Raw genomic sequence first — 17,637 nt, forward strand, 5'->3', positions numbered from 1 at the left:
TTTTGATCCGCGAGCCCTGTGATGTTCGCTGCGTAAAGGTATTTCCTGCACGGATATTTGGTTTGGTTTTCCCTCTCTCTCTCTTTCTTTTCAGCCCCTTATCAAGCAAAAACACACGCCACATCCACGTTATGAATACGTAAATAAAAATGTTACGTTGATATAAGTGGGGGGGGGGGGGGGGTTAAAGAAGAGGCGAGAGCACATCTCGACAGCGCCCGCCTTTCGCAAAGGATACAATGCCCCGCTCAAAGGAAACTGACAAGACTTACGTGGGGTTGGGGAAGCCAAAGTGGACGTTTGTTGATGTTGTTTTAAACGACGAAGAATCGTAGCTCTCAGTCGCATTTCCGGGTGGCTGCCGCTGATCGTTCGGCATGTTCCGACGTTTCACTCCACGTCCGATGTCAAGCCGGGCGATGCGTGATACAACCCGGCAAGACGCAGCTGAGCTATGAAGCTAAAGGTGACTGAGGATCATCGTCATAGGCAGCGATTGCTCAATCTGCTTCTTGGGAGATGTCTTCATTTGCAGTCGCCAGCCATCTGACCACGCGCGCGCCCAAGTGAAATTAGTGCGAACATCATATTTATACATAGTAGAGGTTTGTTGGGGTTAGATCGCGTAAATATTTATACTTTTCGTAGGAAATCTAACTTTCATCACTCCGCCCGCCACCTAGTGTCTCAAAACATATATCGTTTTTACGTGCCACTTAATAGCGGCTGGCCTTGGAGGTGAAGAGATATCACGGAGTCAATCACTCGCCAGAATATGCCCTCCCACCCACCACATTTTTACGAAAACACCTTCCGCCTAACGTGGAATGCCAGCACACACAGGGGTGCCACGGTGGCGACATGTTAGCTACCTCGCCTGACATGCAGGAGGTCGTGGGTTCAATCCCAACCCTGACGCCTGTTTAATTGGAATTTGCGTTTCTCTTCCCGTGGTCGCGTGGATTTTTCTCCGGGTCATCCGGTTTTTCCCCTCCCACATTTAGAATCAACATCACGCGTTCAGAGTATTTGGCTGCAATGAATTTCCACGCGATAACGATAAGCCACACTAACGTTGAGCCGTCGTTTTGTGGTGGCCACGTCGCTTCTGCAAAATCATCTAATAGCTCAGTGGGCCTCACATGCAACAATTAAAACACAGCAGCCGCAAACGAACGGGGGCACGCCTTTTCCAAAGGGCCGCTCGATTCGCTTGAAGCTCGCCGTGCCATCGCTAGAAGAACTAAAGAACACACTCGGGGTGCGGTAGAACACCGCGTTGGGCCGCGGGGACTTAGCGCCACGCTTGGCATCGCACGCGAGGGACACTCACGAAACAACGCTACGACGGTAAAATTTCGATTTAAAGCTTTCGTGACTGCAGGGATTCATCTTCTTGGTTCTTTCGGTAAAGTCACGTAGAATGGACGCTGTCTCCCCGACAGCGTCCATTCTAGAAGGGAAATAATAAAAAATAAAAATTCTACATAATAAAATAATTCTCACGACGTTTTGGCCACAAGGACGGCTGCTTGCGTTGTGGCCGAAACGTCGTGAGAATTATTTTATTATGTTTTATTTTTATTATTTTATTATTTCCATTCTACGTGACTTTACCGAAAGAACCAAAAAAAAGCTACGACAGGTTGGCAAGTCGCACTGCCCGCTAGCGCCTCGTCCTCACGCCCCCCCCCCACCACCACCACCACCCCCCCACTTGGCAGTGGCACCACGCGGGAGACCGCCTGCGGGTCGCGCCGCTCGGTGCCTTGACCCAGAGCGCGACAGGCGGACTCTGGGGCAGCGTAAGAAGGGGGTGGGGTGAGTGCGCTTGATTTTAGTTCTACGAATGACATTTGGGAATTCCATCCAGAACGTGGCGGGTGGACCCCCCGAGGCGTTCACCCGTCCGCGTTGGTTAGTGGTTAGCGCACCGAACTTGCAGGCCAGAGGTCACCGGTTCGAGTCGATCTCCAGGTGCAGCAGTTGGCACGCTGGTGAAGGTTTTCTTTAAACCTCCGCGCCATTGCCTCCATGCGGCCAGCGGTACAATTAGAATCAGATGCGTTATCATCGCGGATTAACTCCGCAACACCCGCCTTGACTCGCACACATTTTTTTTGTCTTTCCTTCCTCGTATCGTTTATTTACAATCGCCGTTTTTTTTTTCTCTTCCTCCCGTGTTTTCTCATTTCTTGCTTGAACAGCCATGTTACTGAATGAGCCTGGTAAGATTCCATTCCGTTTCCACTTTGGTTCTCAAAGCTGTTCTCCCACCACCACGCGCTGCTTCTTGTGCCAATCACGGAACACGATTACCACGGTTATTTATCGGACACGCCACATAATATATGTACAACGCTACATATGTACGCACACGATGAACAACTCGCGCGCGCAATGCGCTCCATCTCGTCTCGTCTTGCAAGCTAAGCAGCCTCGAGCCTGGATAGTGTTGCCATTGGCGCCAGCGATGCACGCCAGGTTGTCACGTGCTGCCGAATGCCTGTGCCAAGTGGCTGGGGGCAGAGGGCAGCCTGGCGAAATAAACATTTTTTGTGCCGTGTTTCAATGCTCCCACTTCTACGCTCACCGACTCGCACTTGATCGGCGAGGTGACGTTTGGTAGACGTAACCTCCACGACCCGAACGGCAGGGGCCGGTCCTCATCCAGCAGTGGATTGACCAAAGGGCTGTGTGTTTATATATAGATACACACAGCCCTATATATATACACACACACTATGCAAATCAAGTCACGTAGATTTAAATTTATATTCAATTGTTTGCTTTGTTTTAAAGGTGCAATCCAAAAACCACGAATGTCTCGCATCTTGTAGATAGGTATCCAAGTTGCGTGTTCCGGGCTGCCCTACATGATTTTGAAGCTTAAGTTAATCATTAAATGCTTGTTTCAAATTTGTTTACCCCCCACAAAAGCCTCTCTGAACCTCAAGACCCTTTCTCGGGAGCTTCCTGCTAAGTTTTCGCAGCAGGGGGCAGCGATCGCTGAGCATTTCCCCCCATCAAGTAATTTGTGAGCGATTCCCAAATTTAGAACCAAGACGCCGGCATCTTTAACGGGGATCTTAAACGTCCACTGTGAAGCAGCTGGTGCGTACTTCGTGGTTAATGCATCCCGCAGCAGGGCGTCATGGAGGCGAGATGCTAACTACCTCGCCTGGTATACAGGAGGCCGTGGGTTCAATCCCGACCCTGACGCCTGCTGCTGCTGTATATTTGGAGTTGGCGTGTTCTCGCCGTGGTCGCGTGGATTGTTCTCTGGGTCCTCTGGTTTTTCTCTCCACACTTAGAATCAACATCACGCGTTTAGAGTGTTTGGCTGCCATACATTTCCACGTGAATGGCCACTGAGTTGAGCTATTGTTTGTGGCCAGGTCACTTCTGAAAAGCGCTATATAGCTCAGTGGGCCTTAGCTGGTAAAAATACAAATTTTAAAAAGTTTAGTTAACCTTTGAATTAAACAGGGCGGCCTGCTGGAGTCGAACCGCAAGCCTCTGCAAGAAGAGCAGAACGTGCTACCGCTCAGGGAGCCATGCCTCGAATATCATGAGAGAAAGAAAAATGAAATACTCTCGAAATTACGGGGCACGTACACTATCATGGCACTCTCGTGCGTTTGGGCGTAAGCATGCAGCGCGAAACGTCGGACATCGTGGCGAGCAACATGCAGTGCAACCTGAAAACACATGGGGGCGCTTAGAGGGCACCACAGCGAAAAGCTACCCAGTGCGCGAGAACATTTGTTTATTTTTGGATTGCATCTTCCTTTAACGTCGTGGCAATTGAAAATGTGAAGATATTTAATCGATTATGCAATATTTATCGTTTTCTGTCTGTAGGTGAGCTAGTGAGAACAGGTATGAGGCATTTGCTAACCTATTAGGAAAAGTAATTATTCTCACATACTTGGTACACTTTTAGTAGACATTCACGTATTCTTAAAATATGTAAAATGTACATCGTTATTATGTCGCTTCATTGTTGGACTGAGTATGTGCTTAAGGAGGCTTATTTGTTAATAATATATCTTACAAGTATTAATTTTAACGTGTCGCACAGTGTGAAGAATACTCATACACTTTTGAAATAAATGCTTGTTTTTTAAAAAAGAAAATATATATTCCAAAGTAACATGTTTTTATTTATAATTCATTTGCATATTGTTTTTCATATTTTCTCCGTTGTTTTGCTCTCATTTCCACATTCATCTGCCAGGTGGCATGTTCAAGGGTAAGAACCGTCACTCCCTCTTACTGCATCTCATCAATTATTTCTCACATAAAGATCATCGATTGTAAATTTGCAGTTGTTCACCGCTTGTGCTTATCTCATTTCTACTCTCGTTGTCGGCAAATGCCACGCCACTGATTATTGTCTTGCAATGACATGTTTTCTTCCCTCTGAATGTGAAAAAAAACATCTATAGGCCACCCACTGTACAGGAAAATACAGAGCAGAGAGAATATGATTTCTGCTGCCATCGTGAATTTCTCAGGTAGAAACCCCTTCGGTTGTCGATTTAAATGCCACCAAAACTTTAACCAAACCTCGTATAACTCCACGGGCTCGATTCACGTGCTGTCGATGAACATTTGTTTTACGGAAATATCTCCCCGTTGCAATCGTTCGCCGGGTTTCCGTGCAAAAAAAAGTTCCGGGAACAACTCTGCTTTTTTTATATAAATGTTGATTTTTTTCTAAGTTGAGTCGCTTCGCCATCCTTCATATAGGAATTGGTTTTCCTTAACAGCTAATACTGGCTGCTTTTATAGTGGCTTCCTGATTAAAACTGTCTGATTGGTTGGAATATATAAACTTGTAGGTCATATTAACTTAATACTCATTCATTATGTCCTTCCATTAATTTGTTTTACGAATTGTGAGAAAAAAAATCAACCTATACATTTGTATCCATCCGAGCTATTTTCCAATGAACTTTAATTCGACTAAACCGTATTTCATTTATGAATGAAAAAAATTGTGTTGGAAACCGAGAGTATGCCGGAAATCACGACGGCGATGTGGTTGGCGTTGACTCTTCAAAGATGTGAATCTGGCCCTTTGTTAATCTCTACAACGGGACGAACGAGCCCATTTTACAATGCACGTATCCATCTCTGTTCGTCAGTGGCTGCGCTGACTTCCTTTAAGAACACGTGTGATGTGGTGCCAACAAATTAGTAACACGTGTTGTGTAAAACTGCGTGTGGTTTGCAGCATAACCCCTTTGTGACCAAACTAACCATGAACACTGACCACACGGCATTTACACAATTCTCTTGACTTCTTAGTTCCATGGTTTCTCTTAGTCTCCCTTGCAACATTAACTTCTTTATCGCATTCCACGCTCGCCCGGGTATACATTTCACGTATGTTTAGATGTCATTAGACAAAGTCTACCTGGACGATATGAAAAATAGCAACGACAAAAAAATTGTGCACTAGATATAGTTTTTATTTTGACGCCTTTGTACGAAAAAAAGCTGACAAGATCCATATCCCGAGCACTCCGCCTTAGTTATTGGTGCCCGCGTAGTCGAAGCGGCTGCATTCTGTATGTTTATGAACCCGTGTGTGTAATTACACATTTGAGATGTGTTTATACGAAGCCAACTTTGTAAATCAGGGCACTGGCTCACGCGAACGCGAAACAAATATTTCGATAATTGCATTCTCTCTGGCTCACCATGGACCACCGCCACTATTGTGTTAGCCCGTAAAAAAATTGAGTAATTTGCTGCATTTACAGGCACAAAAAATATTGATTCCCGAGGAATGGAGGCTCTTGAAATCTGTGTTTACACGCCGCTGATATTGAGCTGAAAAGCACCAATCGGGTCTGCACGAAAAGTGTGGACAATCGATTGATTTGGATGAAACTTGTGAGCGTAGCATTTGTTTTTTGGCGGTGTAAAATTATTTCGCCGCCAAGTGGGCCATCACGTAATGTTGGGGATCGGATGGGCAGACTTTTTTTTAATCAATGTGAGGTTTTTTTGGAGGGGTTAGATCGCGTAAATACGTGGGTCGTTAAACCCGCCACCACCACCCGACACAGCCAACGAGTAGGGTTTGTCACGTAAACAAAAACGTGCCAATTCGTTTCTAGTTCAGCACTCACCAGTGTGTTCGAGAGTCAAACCCACAACATTTACAATTCGAGGGCGACGTTTCATCGGTAATTACAACGAGCATCATCTGGGCCAGACAGCCTGATGACAATTATGGATAATATTGGCAGCGAAAGTCTACGTGTTTGTTAACGTTGCGTGATTACCGCACATTCTTTGGCACTCTCACCAGGAGCCAATGCTGTCGACCGCCACACAATTTGGAAATGTCCATGCACGATGGCGAATTGAGGCTCTGTCGACGCACGCTAGCCTTACATTTTTCTCCCCATTTGCAACAGATCCACAAACCGTCTGTACAGTAGATATGGAGGAATGGATGCAAAAATATTTTGTAAAATCAAGTGCCAGTTATTGTCCAGTAATATGTGAATAGGCTATTAAAATTAAATGTACATAATCAAAATATGTATTTATACCGGTGGATCCGAGGAGCTATGAGGCTATTTTTCACACATATCCAAAAGGCGTGGGTAAGAAAGTTACAACAAAACAGCACAAAAACACGACAGCAGTGCAAAGTACAAGGAAGGTCAACACATCACCCAGACACTAAACCATCACCCAGTACACTAAACCATCCCCATCCTACCAGGCCAAGCCCGCTGAGGTATCAACTTTTTTTTCAGAAGTGATCTGGCCACAAATGATAGCTCAACAAAGTGGCCCATCATTTGGACATTTATAGCACCAAAATAATCTAAATAATCTCAATGCTTGTACACAGAAACTAGAGATGAGCTTCAGACTTCAGATGCAATTTTTTAACATCCGGCCATGATACTAAATTGTGAAATAGATGATCGGGGGAAAAATATTTGTATTTGGATTGATTGGAGAAATCTGCCCTTACGGGAAGCGACACCACTTCTGCGATGCATTTCCTGCCAAAAAGTGGTGTCACGTGCCTGTCGCGTCGGCCTGATGACACTTAAAAATTATTGCAATAATGTGAACGATCCGCCAAATATAAAAATGTTTACAAAATGGTCCTAAAAATGTGATATCTGAATATATTGAACTCCGACACTTATCCATAATGTGTATAGTATATTAATTGGTCCGGCATAGTTATTATTGTAGAATAAAGATAAACTCATGTTGTTAGTCAGCCCAATCAAAGTTTCATGCTGTCTAAACAGGATACAAATACCACCAATATTTTAACGTAACCGCAGTAATAATAGTCAACACACATTCGGTGCACTTCCTGTAAACGGTAGTGAAAGTTTATAGACGGTCCACCAGACAACACTTATTCACCTACAGCTGTGTTCCATATACACTGTTCAAACGCTAACCTACTCTACGTGAACATAAGCAAACCATAACTTCGGGAACATTTGCTCGCGTGTTATTTTCACACAGCCCAAGGCTTCTTAGACCCTAATCCTCCACGCCCACTATTATCCCAGACCTTCATGACTGTCGCTCACGAGTTGTCCACAACGGGCACGTACTTTCAAGTCCATTGGAAAACGTAGAGTGGGATCACGTGGAAAGCATACAATCAGTGCACCTCATCAAACCCAGTGTTAACGTATCGTAGTTGTGTATGTATATATGTATATGTAGTGGGGAGCGATAGTGTAGCGGTTAGCGCGCTGCGCTATGAATCCGGCGACACGAGTTCGATTCCCGCTCACGGCCAACACCAGTGACGATTATCTGAACCGGTCCCGGGCCTCCCCTAGGTCGACTCAGCCTCAAATGAGTACCTGGTGAGGTGTGTAAACATCGCCACTAGGGAGACAAAGGCGGTCGGGCGTGGTGCTGTGGCCACCCACTCCCTCGTGTACCGTTCTGGCCTTCATAGGTGCTCGCTAACAGCACTTGCCCCTACAGTCTGTTCAGGCTATACGTGGGATCTTTGATCTTTGATGCGGTGGCTGCTGCCACGGTGCGATGGTCAGCACGCTGGACTTGCGACACGGAGATCGCAAAGGCGATCTCCTGGAACGCACCACAATTAGTCGTCTGTGGGCAGATTGCAGTGTGGTGGGGGAAGAGTGTGAGTCCAATCACCTCTTCCATGATGTCTCGCCAGTGTGGAGGAGGAGAAAGCCAAATGCCCTCTCTTTAGAGCTTCCCCTAACGGGACCCATACGGCCAGCAGATTCACGAGCCACCGTGGGGTGCCATGGTGGCGAGATGTTAACTACCTCGCCTGGTATACAGGAGGGTCGTGGGTTCGATCCCTCTGCATTTAGAATCAACATGCGTTTCGATTATTTGGCTGCTATAAAAGTCCACGTGATAAGCCACTTCGTTGAGCTATCATATGTGGCCAGGTCGCTTCTGAAAAAGAGCTGCGTAGGTCAGTAGGCCCTACCTGATAAAATAAAAAAAAATTGTTTAGTTTAATTACAGGGCTGCACTTTACCTGTTACGTTATATATATATTCACAAACAAAACACATACGGCTCCCGTTCCCTCCGTGATGCATGCATCCTGGCTTAATTGTGCAGCTTGAGACGAGGTTATGGTGAGACGCTGTGTCCCGTCCAAATTGTATTTCACTTCTTAAAAGCGAGCTCTGCATTGTAAAAGTGGAGCCCTGGATTCCAAATAATGGGTTGAAGCATGCACCCTTGTAGGGATAAAAAAAAAAGTCAAGGTTTGTTGAATCGATTGTTTTGAATTTAGTTGTAATACGGATGGACCGTGCAGGAAAAACGAGGCTGTTGTTGAGTAACGAAGCCACATGCATGCGTACACGCACACGAACAACACTTTCCAATGTCCACGTTTGTGCCAGAAAATCCATTTAAGTAAAACCTTATTGTGCACTGGGAGGTAGGCTTTAAAAAAAAGAAAAAAGAATCACATATTCGTATATATAAACATTTTACGATGCTGATTTTAACGCGAGCCATTTATAATGCGATTAATTAATTCTTCTTAAGAGGAATCATGCCTGCCATGCCTTTGACACATTTATAACTAATTATCTTAACCACAGTTGAAGTGTCGACTGACCTAAACATGTAAAATGTATAATTTAATTTCTGCAGTGCCTATTTATTACGGGAGATAATAACAACCCCAAATCACCGATGCACAACTGTGATGCATCATCCTCTCTGGGTTAATGATCCTAGCTCCAGGCGTAAGAGTTATCGTTGTTTTCACATCGAGCACTTTCCCGTCATTAGACGGTGAAGGTAAAGGTGCAGCCCTGAAACTGCTTGCTTACGTCACTGCTGGCGGAAAGGCTTCTCGCTCAACTGTTTCTGCTGCATGCTGGGTAAGCCGTTTCGGAATAGATGGGAGCACCCACCCTTCACCCCACCGCACGTGACCTGCTGAGCAAGTAACTGTGCAGGAGTCGTACCCTTTTCAGCCGCTGAGTGAACAGCGGTGTAGTGGGGTGACTGGGAAGGATTTAAGATCCTGACACCGTTGTATGCAAGTCCCCGCGTCGCCAACCATCACGTGCACGGATGATAAAGAGTTCATCAAAATCAATCGCCAATGTCAATTGCAGATTTCCGTGACGAACGACTCATTAAATTGTGCGGGCCGTATTGTAATCGTGGGCTCGAACTTGGGGGGGGGGGGTGCCCCTTTTCGACGAGAGCGCAAACCGCAGGGCAAACACTCCTCGTGATGAGAACCACCCCCTCACCCGGCTGACGAGCAGCAGCAGCAGCCCCTTGCGTTCGATGAGACCGTCCTCACCGATCACACCTTCGCCGGGAACATTTGATGCTTTTTGTTTACGGGCAGAGAGGGCGGCGGTTTCGCACAAATGTTCCCGTGGCTTCTCGTAAATGTCCCCGATGGAGGAGAGCCCCCGCGAAAGAGGCAACACCACGCCCGGCCGCCTTTATCTCCCTAGTGGCGATGTTTACTCATCGCACCAGGTACTCATTTGAGGATGAGTCGACCGAGGGGAGGCCCCAGGACCGGTTCAGATAATAGTCACTTGTGTTAGCCGTGAGTGGGAATCAAACCCGGGTCGCCAGGTTCGTAGCGCAGCGCACTAACCGCTACACTACCGCTCCCCACGCACGCACACACAAGACAAAGATCCCCGTATAGCCTTAACAGACTGTAGGGGCAAGTGCTGTTAGCGAGCACCTATGAAGGCCGCAACGGTACACGAGGGGGTGGGTGGCCAACACCACGCCCGGCCGCCTTTGTCTCCCTAGTAACGATGTTTACTCATCGCACCAGCTACTCATTTGAGGATGAGTCGACCTAGGGGAGGCCCAGGACCGGTTCAGATAATCGTCACTGGTGTTAGCCGTGAGTGGGAATTGAACCCGGGTCGCCAGGTTCGTAGCCCAGCGCACTAACCGCTACACTACCGCTCCCTGCGCACGCACGCACACACACACGCACGCACACACACACGCACGCACACACACGCACACACACACGCACACACACGCACGCACACACGCACACACATGCACATGCACACGCACACACGCACACACACACGCACACACACAAACGCACGCACACACACACGCACTGCCGGCGTCATCCCATTCGCTTCCAGTGGGATAGCACAGTCGCACCGCCACATCACCACCGCACCACGGAGCTATCCCAAGAGGAGCATCGTTGGTGTTTTTTTTGTTCAAAGGTCATCGATCGTACGTGTCTCATCGTCAATACAACAGGTCCCTGATTGGCACTGGTCAGAACGAGCGCTTGCTTGATCGACACCATGGCGGACGGCGCGCGCTACAACCTGAAATCACTTTGAATAGTTGAGGCATTTAAACAACTAAACAATCTCATGATTATCATGGTGAAAATTTTCACTCACGGTGTTTTGCTTGTTCACCTAAGCCATCCACAGAGCATCATCAATAACATAGACCATTGGTTTCTACTGGTCAGAATGAGCCTTTACTCGAATTAAGTTTGTTGTACTGCAGTTGGAAGCGGGCTGCCCAGTGGTGGTGGTGGCCCATTGTGAGCCCTGAGAGGCTGAGAAGAAATGAACGTGCAGATCCCTTGTGAGATGACAGATGAGAAATAGACAAGTGACGCAACGTGTGGTAAGATAAGAGAAATGTCAACAAGACTAGAGATGTAACGAGACGAGAGAAGAGAAATGAAGACAAGATAGTGATCAGAAAGTTGAATTAGCTCCTGTTAATTGTTAGATTTATTTGGTTTCAATTTGAGCTGATATTTTGATACGTAACTATTCGGTTTAGGTACGTGCGTTGAACTTCGTTCGCGCCCGTACGCAAGGGGCAAGGCCGACGAACTTAACCACAACAATCTTCTTGGTTCTTTCGGTAAAGTCACGTAGAAGGGAAATAATTAAATAATAAACATTAAACATAATGAAAATAATTCTCACGACGTTTCGGCCACAACGCAAACAGCCGTCCTCAGGTGAAGAACAGGTCTTTCGGAAAGACAGCGTCTGAATGAACACCACCAGGCTTGGCAGCGTATATTTAAGCTGGGTTGGAGGGGGAAGAGCGCCTTGACAAAATAATTTGCATATCAAGAGTAATTTAGCATATTCATGGGAAATGCAGATATGGGATTAGTCATTACTTGTGGAATGCGTAGGAGGTGGGCGGGGGGTTTCAAAGTCATATTATGCCCGTGCATTATGCAGGATTAGCAGCATCAAAGGGAGGGAGTAGGATTAGCATTAATAACAACCCTTTAAATCGAAATTTAAATCGAAATTTTACCACAACAACTCAAGCATCCAGGGCCCCTTGAACTACTTGGGGGCCCTCAGCTTTTGCTTGGTTTGCATGCGCACATGCTGGTACACGTGCTAGTACACGTGCTGGTACACGTGCGCATGCACGAGCATCGTATAGCACGTTTGGCCAACCTCGACGCATCTTACTTTGCGGACCAGGCAGAAAGTAAAATTGGCAGGTTTTTTTTTTTCAATTAAATTCATCTTTCAATATTTCCCATGCAAATTCGGTCAATTAAAGTTAATTGAAATGCCTGCACTCGGCACAGGCTTTCAGCTGCTAAATCGTATTGGCATCGCACGTGTTTATTTAGCCTGCCTCGTAATTATAAAGTTGTCGCTTAAATTAATCTGGATTTTTTTTTGTAGTTTCTCTTCAATTTTGAATTTTTCACACGTGTCACTAAGGCGGTACAGCACGACATTGTGAACGATTCAACTCGAGAATGAGTTCCACTCTCTTGATCATTTCGCTGAGGAGGTTTAGTACCCAGACGTGTTGAGATGGACGCTTACCCCGAGCCCTCATTAATCTGATAGTGCAGTTGTCTTTGAGTTGTGCGCCTTTTGGCGTCATCTGGTCGAACACCGTATGAGACTCGGCTCTAAGGAAAGCTGTCTCTGGTGTGGACCAATCAATTTCAATGACAATGCATACATTATCAGTGTGTTTTTTGTTTGCATTCTGACCGCAGGTATTGTGGTTAATGTAAACATGATTCCTTGTAAAAAAAGGTTTCAGTTTTGTTGCCAGAAAAAAGAGTAAAAAACCCATTATTATATTTTGGTACTGGCAAAGGAGGCCTCAAGATGGATCAATAGAAGAGCCGATCCCAGAAGAATCACTTTGCCATCTCAACCCGACAAAGTTTTTTGCCAAACTTACTTTTTCAACTTTATGTTTAAAATTTTCCGTAAGTTTTTGTTTGTTACATTTTTGTTTTCCACATCTTGGATTGACAATCATGAGTCTCTGCACGAGACAAGAGACTGACAGATATGGTTTCCACCTGTCCTGGTTTCCCCATGATTATTCTCTTCTTTGAGAAGGTAGCTGCTGTCCTGAAAAATAGACAAGTCTTCCTGGGTCATTAAAAGCCCCCCGTTTTTTTGTTGTTCATGTAAATACCGTAACAATCCACCATATAATGCTCACATTTACTCGTCGTCCCCCCCCCCCCCCTCTATTGTGAGATATTATTTTTCCCCACAATATGGGCTGGATTTTTTTTTTGCACCTCGGAAATAGCAATCCTGATCCCCCCACGCGCACCATGCAGGTCGTGGCAGATCTTCGCCCGTACTTGACGCTGGTCCAGTGCGTCTTGGTGAAGTAGGGAAGCATAGAGGAGGGCGGCAGCACAATACGGTACAGCCGTACAGACACAGAGCTTGCCACCCTACTGGCAGAGTTGAAACAGTTATTTGAAACCAACATGGCTTGAGTAGGGGAGGCGTTGGGAGGTTGTATGCACTTGGATAAATAATGCATAGGCTGTCACGGTGCTGGGTTCTGCTATACCCCCCCCCCCACCACCCCACTAACGTGACGATTGCTTGCATCGTGCCAGATGTTCAACGCTCAATGCATTGTGGGGGGAGGGGGGGGTGAATAAAAGCTGCCACTGCACCAACGATGCGGGCTCCGAGCCACCGCTGTAGTTGGGAGGCCGGCGGGGGGGGGGGGTTAGGGGGGGGGGTTAGGTGGGAGGGGCGGGTCAGCAGCCGAGTCACGGTGACCCCGAGCCGACTTTGACGTTCCAAAAACCGCCATCGGTGGTGAGCCTCGCTCCACGGTACGTGGATGAGCGCAGAGAGACAATGAAAGTGAAGAAGTGAAGCCGCGTTGTCTTGCATCGCCTATGCAATGTGCGTTGCTGCGCGGGTGGTATAGCAACGCGGAGTAGAAGCCTAATGACGATAATGGCGATGCTCAACCATGCACACGACCCGCGTGGTCAGCAGAGGGGAGTGCAGCAAAATCCATTTGCGTTGCTGCAACTCTGTCCCAGAGTCCGCATGCCAGGCACCGGCCCACCGGCACATTGGTGTGGCGGTGAAGTAACGTTCCCCCTCCCGCAAACCAGCACGGCGTGGAAAAGCCCCTAAATCCAGTAACAGACTAACAGAACTCCCGCACGAGTACACACACGCACAAATGCGCGCACGGTGTTATTGCTAGGGACCTCGCGAAATGCCACGAGCCGGCAGCGAGCCGGAGTTGTGCGTGACTCAGCTGTGAGAGCCCACGCCTCTCCTCTCTCTCTGTCTCCCCTGCCTCTCTCCACTCTCGCCACTCTGTCGGCGCTGGCGGTGGCCGCCGTGCAGAGGACGGAGAGAGGAAGCCGCTGAGCGTGGAGGAGCAGGAGGCGAAGCGGATCGCGGAGATGGGCCGGCCCGTCCTGGGGGAGCATCCGCGCATGGAAGTCATCATCGAGGAGTCGTACGAGTTCAAGGTGGGAGAGGCGGTCGGTGGCAGTGCGGTCACAACAAAAGCGGACTGCTTCGGGATCATCATGGGACCTCCTTTGCCAGTACCAAAATATACTAATAGGGTTTTTCCCCTTTTTTCTGGCAACAAAACTGACTCCTTTTGCAAGGCATCATGCTTACATTAACCACAATACTTGCAGTAAAATGCAAAAAAAAACAATACTCTGATAATGTATGCATTGTCTTTGAAACTGATTGGTCCACACCAGAGACGGCTTTCTTTTGCCTTGCAAAAGGTGTCAGTTTTGTTGCCAGAAAAAGGGGAAAAACCCTATTAGTATGCTTCGGGATCACCGATCTTGCCGATATTAGCCGATCCACCAATGAAGAGAGAGAGAGAGAGGAGGGGGGAGGAGATTGATAATGGGATGACGCAGCGGATTAACCCGTGGATTCTGATTAACCCCAGTTTGTTTGATGTTTGTTTATTATTGATCGACTGATGAACGATGCGGTCGATTGTAAGGCATCGAGCAGAACTGGATACTCACGTTCACGATATGCGTGCGTCGATAATCGTCGCCCGGGTTTGATTCGAATTGCCTCTCGGAGATTACTTCGGTCGCTGCGTTCAACATCGAAATAATGGAATCTCGCATTGGGACAACCCCCAGTGTTAAAGCCCAATCTACACTCGACATAATAGGAATCGAATGCCGCTTTGCGACAATTCACAATGTTTTCGGCCCAAACTGCACGCACTGAATTGCGTGTGTATACAACGAACGTTTTAAAATTGTAAGGAAATTAAATGCCGATGTTACGTTTCGGCTGGAGGACCAAATCAAAAGACACACGTGGATTAAAAACAAGAATTAGAGATTTTGATTTAAAGCTTTCGTGACTGCAGGGAAACAATAAACTAAAAAAATTATATTATATATAAGATATATTTTTATTATTTATTGTTTCCCTTCTACGTGACTTTACCGAGTAGAACCAAGAATAAGAATTGAGGAAGCGAACACGACATGCGAAGCATTGAATTCAACAATCACTTAGAGGGATAATTTAAAAGTTTTGAACCGAACTTCATCCAGTGACGGACTCATGACGATGATGAATCAAAGTCTTCGTCAATAAGCACAGCATGCACGCAATGAGCGGTGCGCGTGTGCCTATGTATGTAAGTGCAAGTCGGTTGAACTGTGTTTATGCCAAAGGGCCACTGCGGTCTGCCATCGCGGCCTCGTCATGTGTGTCCTTTGGAATTGCCATCCGTGAAGCAGCCCTCAGTGACAAGTTTTTTTTTTGCTTCCCAATTTTTGATGTTATTTTTTTTTTAAACTGCGTTATTTATACATTTTCTATATTTACCATCCTTGGACACGGTGCCTCGCGCCGAGTGAGCAATTTCACGGAGATTGCGCATGAAAGCAGCCGACTTCCCGTCAACTTGGTCCAGGTGACAGCCGTTTTCAAGTCGGACAGCAGTGAACCTAAAGCTGACATTTTCTCCCATAACCCCACTCGTCACATGATGTAAATATATATTTCAAAGCGTCTCTTTGCCAGTTTTATTCAAGTTGTCTTCTCGGTGTCATACAATGAAACCAAAGTGTATGTCCGAAACCTCCCAGAGCACTGCATCGCCCGTCCTTGTGTTCAAGAACAGCCCGCAAAAGAGAATGTCACAGAACTACTTCCGAGATCTCTTCAAGCGGCTTTCCTTCGTCTCACACCCTAGGAGGAGCACACATCCCACTACAGCGTTCATCGCATGCCATAAAAAATGTGTGTGTTGGGATGGGAAACTCACTGCACTTGAAACCCCGGGATATATCACGGGTGCCTGAAACCCACCCCTACTGGACATCTATTTAAAAATAAAGAGCTTCACAGCTCATCGGATTTCCTCCAGCGGTACGAATAAAGATTCTGACGGCTCTGATGTTCGACCCAGCATCTCGGCGGTGGGGGCGACCTTTCAGCCTCTTGGCCACCCCCGTCACAGCGATTCTGCCGTTTGCGGTCTGCCCCCTTCACATACAATGGGACGCGCCCGACTGCAGCGCTGAAGCGCACAACCGGCACGAACATAATATAATTAATGATTGGAAGGAAAACAATTTCGAAATGTGGGGCGAGGCACATTGACCTGGCACTCGGGAAATTACTCATTCGCTGCTTGCCAACGTCCCCCAGCTGTGAGTTTCATTCCCACGGAATATGTCTGTCTGCGTGCCCGCGCTTCAGCGGATGAACGGAGGACTCGGGAGTCATAACTGGCAGCGGCATCTCGCACAATGCGGGCGTCTGCTGGTCGGGGAGAGACAGACAAAGAGAGACAGAGAGACAGAAAGAGACAGAGAGAGAGACAGAGAAAGAGAGACAGAAAGAGAGAGAGACGATTCCGATACGAAATACACAAACTCACCAGCAAACAAATAATCGCTATAAATCTACGCGCTGTGGCGCTTAATGCACCGCGCACAACACGAAAGAAAAGTCACGTGGTGGTGGTGGTCATCGCGCACGCCACGGTGACGAGCGAGCGCTTCAGAAGGTGACCACGAGGTACAGAGGGCTTTTCCGGCTCCCCAGCGTTCGAAGAAGACGCGCTGCACATCACCGACATGTGTGTGTGGTGAGAGAGACAAAGAGAGAGAGCGTGCATGCTGGGCTGGTGCAGGTGGACTAAAAGTAAAGACGGTGTCGCGTCAGAGCCGACGCTGAGACCCAATTCATTAGCGGTGTGCGCCGACACTTTCGAGGCCGCGAGAGATTCCCTTCGCTCGCGACGACGCGCCGCTTACGCACTGCGACACCGTGACCACGCGCATTCGCGATCAAGTTCAGCTCCTTTAGCGCCCCCCCCCTGTTCGCTGTCTCGCACACACGCACCTCGCTCCCTCTCTCCCTTCGCCCCGCAGAGCACCGTCGACAAGCTGATCAAGAAGACCAACTTGGCGCTGGTGGTGGGCACGCACTCGTGGAGGGAGCAGTTCCTGGACGCGCTGACCGTCAGCGCCGGTGCGTCTCGTCGTCGCTCTTTGCAAGTGGCCTTCGTGCGCGGTTGTGTGCACGAGGCCGCCCACCTCCCCCCGCGGTTGGACGTTGAAAGCGAACCTCTGAAATCGTCCGTGAGATACAACGGAAGTGTGGTGGGGGGGGGGGTTGGGGAGTGGTGGGAGTTCGGTGGGGCGGGGGGCAGCGCCTCTGCTCAAAGGCAGCGTCGACAGCAGCAGCGTCTCTCTAAACCGGGCTCGTTTTAATAATGATCGTAATGATGTGTTGTTTCTAAGGAAGGATTCAATGAGTCTGAGGGTCTTGCTAAACACGTGGATGTTTGGCA

The 17,637-nt window shown here is 47.7% G+C and overlaps 1 pseudogene; it reads left to right on the top strand.

Annotated features, from left to right (window-relative positions):
* LOC133361065 (sodium/calcium exchanger 1-like) overlaps window positions 1-17,637 on the top strand; it is a 211,886-nt pseudogene that overhangs the window by 174,542 nt on the left and 19,707 nt on the right.

Source organism: Lethenteron reissneri, chromosome 8, assembly GCF_015708825.2.
Source record: "Lethenteron reissneri isolate LAM-NWPU_2019-01 chromosome 8, ASM1570882v1, whole genome shotgun sequence".
Taxonomy (NCBI): Eukaryota; Metazoa; Chordata; class Hyperoartia; order Petromyzontiformes; family Petromyzontidae; genus Lethenteron; species Lethenteron reissneri.